At 40.5% G+C, this 7195-nt stretch overlaps 1 pseudogene; it reads left to right on the forward strand.

The window, feature by feature from the left end:
* The first annotated feature begins 810 nt into the window (after positions 1 to 810).
* LOC147452416 (uncharacterized) lies at positions 811 to 1593 on the forward strand (annotated as a pseudogene).
* Positions 1594 to 7195: the final 5602 nt, after the last annotated feature.

A 7195-nucleotide genomic window follows, 5' to 3' on the forward strand; every position in this document is an offset into this window, starting at 1 on the left:
CTATTGTGGGTTTTGGTGGTCCTATTTTGACGGAGAACCGCTAAATGTCTTGATCACAAGGCTGAAACTGCTATATTTAGGTTCTTTCTGCGAGAGAGCTCATTAAATTTGCGGCTCAAAGCAATGAAGTCTCGTCTTTTATTCTATTTTATATTTCACAAAAGCGTTGTCAACAGATACAAAATCTATGTCAGAAGGCTCTCAAAAAAAGAGCATAAATGACAAATCACCTACTTTTTTCAAACGTATACCTTTCTCGCTCTCTAGTTTGTGAGAGGTTTTAGTTTCTCTAGTTTCCGTCTATACTTTCTTTCTTCTCTAATCTCTGAGTTTCCATGGCGTCTTTTGCACGTCGCCCTTCACATAACATAACTTCTTGTGACTTTCATAACGTTAGAGAGGATGGTCTTTGGAAGTACATATCTTTTCGTGTGAATGACTGGGTAACAATGCTTCCTTCATGCAAAGGTGTACACAGAGTGAAGAGAACTAAACGCGATAAAGTAAAAAACCATTGGAAAGGTCGTGTTCTTTCTTTCAAAGTGACCGACAATGGCTGGCTAGCTAAGGTTCAACATGTGTACATGGCCAAGGATATTGTGTTAGACTGGGAAGAACATCCCACACTGCATTCTTACTGTAAGTACAAAAAAAAACTATTTGATACAGTGAATTTTTTTCATTATCCCATTGTTTTTCTCATTTTTTGATTCCATTCCAGATATATTTCCTTCAACAGCTGTGGAATGGCAACCTGTGGAGAGTCTGAGTGGGACGTTCAAAGCAATGCATAAAGGGATTGCAGATGCTATGTATGCTGACAAGCCACCTTCCTTTTACAAAACAATGGATTTGGTTGTCTATTTTGCAGAATACAAAGTTCCATCACGAGAAGGTGCATATGGAGAACTACATCAGTTACCCGTTCCCACCATAAGTTCACTTTATTGGGAAGCTCCTGATGCATGTACTATATCAAGCTTCAAATCCAAGATCAAAGAAGACATCCTTAAAGCTATATCTCCGGGCAGAATATCAAGAAGGATTAAAGTTCAATGGTTCTTGCCTATACATGTCTTTGTGGCATGTTTCAAAACAATGGATTTGTAGAGGACAAAGACGATGTGGCTCAATAGAAGACTTCCTATGACTGAAATTGATAATTTTCTTGGAGACGGATGGAGCACCAAAGAAACTTTCCATATTGGTGACAATATTAGTTGTAGAGTAAGCCCAAATTCTATGTCTATCTCATATCAACTATGTCGTCAATCATTAGTTCTGGGCTATGACTATAGGAGATGGAGAAGCATATTAGGTAGCTGGGTTCCTCTCGACTCTGAGGAAAATTGTCCAGAGTTTGAACTAAAGGTCACAGTACATCCACACACCGAGTATAGAAGCCTGATAGTAACAACAAATTGGAGACTAAATGATGTTAGAGAATCTCTTGAGTTTCTTGATGAAACATCTCTCGAGTATAGATTCAAAGTGGATGAAATTGTGGTGAGCACAAGGATGGAGAATTCAACCTCTTGCATCACATGCCTTCCCCCAAAAAGAGTTGTATTTGAGCCACTTGCAAGGACTTGAAAAAACAAGTTCAATATTGTAATCATTTTGCAAATATATTTATCTTTTCTCTACTTATGTTGTTTTAAACTTACATGACATCATGATACACATTTAAGAATCGACAGTTGGTATTAAGTATTTAAAGTACAAAATTATGAATCACCAAAGGGTATATATATATGTTCATATGGACAAAATGAACAAAAGTGTACATAGCTTTTGTGGACTATTCAATCATGAAATTCCACTTTTCTTTTTGCCTGAGAGGATTATGCATCCTCAGAGACCCTTTTCCTTTTGTGTTCAGAAGGGGATGAAAGTTCAGGAGTGGGTGGTGGTGGTGACTTGGCAGGGGTTGGTGCTTTGGGCTCCTTAGGACTGGCTGTCTTGGGTGATTTGGCAGCTTTCTTTGACAACATAAATGGTAGCTTGAAAGGTGAGCTAGGTGCCTCTCCCTTATTGTTCTTAAGTGTACGACACTTTTGAACCTTAAATTTCAATGGTGAGTGGAATGGATGGCCCTTTGTATCTGCTCTTTTTTTTGCAAGGCTCTTAGTGGGACTCTTTCCCTTGGTAGTCTTCTTAGTGGGACTCTTCCCCTTGGCAGGGATCTTCTTCTTGGGACTCTTCCCTTTGGCAGGACTCTTTCCCTTGGCAGGGATCTTCTTCTTGGGACTCTTCCCCTTGGCAGGACTCTTCACCTTGGTAGGAATCTTCTTGTGATCCTTTTTCTTTGTATGGATCTTTGCAAGACTTTTCTTCTTTTGATCCATTTTCTTTGCATCCAAACCTTTGGTGGCTCTACCTTTCTTTGGTGGCAAAGGAGAATCTGGGTCATTTGGATTTATTGATCTTTCCAAAACCATAGAAACAGCCTTCTCTCTCACCCACGTGACCCAAGACTCTGGATAGTCATGCAACTGAAAAAAATAGAAAAAGGAACTAAAGGACATGATATACATACATAAAACATCAAAATAAATACATGAACCACACTTACAGTGAGTGTAGTCATCCGGCACCTTGACTCAAGATATCTCCATGCATTTGCAAGCACCCTCCATCCACAAGATGTTGAGTCTGTCTGTAAAGGAACTTTTTGATTGTAGTACTTGAAAGATTCTATATTGTAATCCTTGTTTGTGGTACTCAGGTGACCAACAATAAGTTTGGCAGCATTGCAAGAAGACATTGAATCAAAAAGCTACTAATAGAAAACAATGGGCCATCATCAAGCATAGATTATGCTTCATACTTACAGTTTACTTTTCCCATGGATACTTGACAATGAATTCATAAATATAATATCTTTCTCCAAAAGATTGAAGATAATAAGACTCCAATGTCCTCTACAAAATAAAAAACAAATTAGCTAAGAATACCACAAACTGTTAAAAATAACATGTAAGGAGTTAAGAATTACCCTTCAACATAGGGGTATAATATGTAATTGCAGGTCAGCATGTTAAAATCATCAAAAGAACTTGAAAGGGTTCCTTGCTTGTTGAAAAGGCATTGTGTCACTAGAGGGTCAAGTATGGCAATTTGCATAGCTAGAGCCTCTAGAAGATCCCTCATAAGACACCTGGAAAAGGAAACACAAGCCACAATGAGCCCCTTGTGCCTGTCTGCCATGCACATGAACATTACAATAATTAGCAAAGCAACACACCTGAGAGAGATATAGAGCACAGTGTCACCAAGCTCAATGTTGGGATTTACAAGCATACTTGTGTCTTGAGGGAATATGTCCAAATATGCATCAGTATCTCCAAACAAGGAGACATCCACCACCATTTGGCGTGTGACTTTTTCATAAAGAAGAGAGTTGGATGCTCTTAAAATTTCAGCTTGCTCTTTAAGGATAGCGTCCTCGGATATCATGTCTTGATCCCTATCAACTTCCTTTCCTGCTTTAATATCCTGAGACTTTCTTGTCTCGTACTCATGTGTAACATCCTCAATGAAAACCCCAGAATCTTTCTGCTGCCTGGAAGGAGGGATGTTTAAAATTTGGAAGGCTCTAAGATCCTCAGTAGGAATGAGCTCAGGATCCTTACCAAACTTGTACCTTAGCCTTGACACAAGCACAAAATCTTTGCTCATAAGTGTGACCCTGTGAGAAAATGCAGGTGCAATGTAGCTATCATTCATAAATTCTATGAGAAAATCCTCAGCAGCTTCCTGAAGGCACATCACAGCTTGAGACTGCCACCTTACCGAGACAAAAGTTTTGATATTCATCATGCTTACAAGTCTATTAGATATCTCTTTCACAACCCTCATGAAAGAGAGCTTTGGAATTAGTAGACAAGTAGACTTTTGTGCTTTTCTTATTTCTCTTAGGGACTTCACCTGATAATTCAATCTTTTTCTGGCATTGGGCCTCTAATGAGGTTGTGGAGGGGGTGCTTTCTCTGCATCTTTCTCAGCATCACCTATTTCTGGATCAATTCGGGCTTGGTAGACCTTCCTTGCAGTTTGCTTAGTCCTGGCCATTTGGGTAAAAGAACACACCACGCGACAGAGGGGTAGGCCACCACCTTCAAGATGTTTCTATCGACGCGATAGAAGGGTGACCCAAGCTGTGGAAAGCGTCGTATGTGACCACCGGAACATGCAAAAAGAATATCAAAGAACTGCCTGTACGACGCGATAGAGGGCGCAACCACAACCTAGAACATCGACGTATCGTGCCTTATGCGAGGTGAAATCTTTAAGCCGAGAAGCCCCGCACGAGGTGATGAGAGCCCCACCTAACAGTTGCAACATACGCTTATCGCGTCGTATGGGAAACCATGAGTATTTGGAGAAAGAGACTTCCACAACGCGGTAGAAGGCACACAAACACCTTAGGAAATGGTATAGAGCATCGTATGAGAGGTCAAAATTTTATGCCGAGTCGACCCACCGCACGATGCGATGAGGGGTTCACCGAGACTCTGGGACTTGCGCCTATCGCGTCGTAAGGGACACTTAGGAAGCGGTAGAAAATAGAAGGTGCGCCCACATGCCCAACAGTTTTGGTCGCGTCATTGAGAAGAAACTTGGCTTGGCTTAGTGGACGGATGACAAGTGTACGGGTAGTTGAGGACGACACGATGCGAATGTCGAGTATAGAAGAAATCACAAAATGAGCACGTGACAAGGGTTTATATACAAAACGCCATCCGTACGATGACCGTTGTAGTCATGACACGTGGCATGTGTGCATGGCTGACACGTGTCACTAACGGTCATATATCGGATATATATAACGCTTGGTCTCGATGTTTAAAAATGTTGCACGTTCATTTGTTGCATACGACGCGAGATATTATCTATTTTTGTGTAATCCTTTCGCTTCGCACTATATCATCTTTACAAATTGCACATTGGTGGACGCTATCACTTCTTGTTTGCCTTGTCACGTACGATGCGTAGAGAAGAAGTTCCATAGGTTGGGTCGAACGCCTATCGCGTCGTTTGGTATTGTTTTACGGTTTTGTGTGGCTTGGTCCCGCACGACGCGCAGGGAAGCAATTCCAAAGGCCAGGTCTAGCGTCTATCACGTCGTTTGGTCCGTTTGGTGTTTGTGTGACTTTGTCCCGCACGACGCGCAGGGAGGCATTTCCGAAGCTTGGATCAAGCACCTATTGCGTGGTTCGGATTCGTTTTGGTGCGGTACATTGGCACTTGTACCTAACTTCACCTGTTGACTTCTCCTCTACCATGATGGAAGGCCGGGAGGATATTTTGGAGGAGAGTCCAAGGGAGAAACTATTGGTGGCTGTGATGGATGGTGGTGACATGGAGGTGTACACCAAAGCATATGAAATATTTAATCATGTGTTTGATCTTGCACCTTTGTTAGACCATTTGAAAGACTTCTTGGCAGAAGAATTCAAAGAGTTTGAAGAAGCAGTTGATGGCAGTGGGCAAAATTCTGGTGGCAATCAACTTGAGGAGTCAAAATTTCTAAGTTTATGTGTACCTTTGCTTTGCTGTCCTCTAATGATGATGCCATGTCTTTTTGTTTGTGGTCTTTCAATGTATGGTTTTTGTGTTTTATCTGGGATATGAGGAACAAGGCTATGTATGATAAAAGTGTCCTCTTTGCTAGATCCTTTCCTCTAAAACTGATCAAAACGAGGATGATGGAAGATACAGTGTCTATCAACAATGACGAGCTGAGGAGGAGATGTATTTGGATTATGCAAAAGGTGGGATATGTAACAAAAAAATATTCACTAAAAGAGAGAGAGAGAGAGAGAGAGAGAGAGAGAGAGAGAGAGAGAGAGAGAGAGAGAGAGAGAGAGAGTAATGGAATTGATATTTTGATATTTATTGCAGTTGATAGATGGAAAAGGCTTGACCGATCTAGGCCTATGTGAATGGATACATATTTTATGTAAATTTTATTATTCAAGTGCTCTTTATGAGCTTTGGCCATTTATGACAGGCCGGCCAGTTTGTACTCACTTTGACCATTCAAGAAATTTATAAATCAAATACATGCAAGAGGGAAATGGTCACTCTTGCATGGGGGGAGATTGCACCCAGTGTCCGTGTGTTCTTCTCTCTTCTCCTCTCTTCTCTCTCTCCGTGCCGACGTAGCACTCCACTCTAGGAGGTACACCTGCACGTGTTTTTTTACTCTTTCTCACCCCCTGTCTCTCTTTGTTCATGTTGAGCTCAATTATGTGCGTGTGCGATGATTCATTTATGCTGATTTATCATTTTATGATATGTAGTGTGCTATTTTGCACGGCCATCGCACATCCATTTGTAGTAGTGGTATCAGAGCATGGGCTACGTTCTTGGATTTTACGATAATCATGGCTATGGAAATCAACAAGATCAAATATAAGTGATGCTTACTTGTACTTTATTTTTCAAGTTTCTTAAAAGTTTTATATAGACGATTATTATTAATACACTAGGACTGCAAATATGTTGGATAGTTCAAGAATTGTGGGATTTTCATAGTGAAATAGAGATAATTTAGTGATTGCAATGGGTCGTAATACTAGTACAATTAGTAGTCTAGTTATGGTGACTCTTAAGTACAAAAATCGATTAAAACTCATGCATGAAAAGAAGCAACTAAACTATATTGATAATGAAATCTTAATTTCCATTTCATAATTATTACATAGATCATTGTACGTGTCTCTTGCCGATGCATAGCATTTAGCCAAATATCGGCCCTAATATATTCATCAACTTCATGTAGTGGATTTATTATGTATTAACTAATGACATACGCTTATATGAGAAATAGGAGATATGTCTTGTAAGTTGGACTCATCATGTGTGTGTGTGTGAATTACTCCCAAGCGATCTTAGATCTCAAAAATAAGCAATTGGTCATGTGAGAAACCACTCCAGTAGAATTAGCTTGAAACCATTTAAAATCATATTATATTTTTCCATCAATATACTGCGTCCCAAACCACGCACGACTTGCAAAAATTTGTCATACAGTACCGAACCTGTTGGAGAGCTGGCCAACCACTTGGAATCTCTCTCTCTCTCTCTCTCTTTCTCTCTCTCTCTCTCTCTGTCTCTCTCTCTCTCTCTCTCTCTCGCTCTTGATCAGTCACCCAATGATGCTTACCGTAGCCTCATCATTTCCTAG

Source organism: Adiantum capillus-veneris, chromosome 8 (assembly GCF_014529385.1).
Source record: "Adiantum capillus-veneris isolate H3 chromosome 8, ASM1452938v2, whole genome shotgun sequence".
NCBI lineage: Eukaryota > Viridiplantae > Streptophyta > Polypodiopsida > Polypodiales > Pteridaceae > Adiantum > Adiantum capillus-veneris.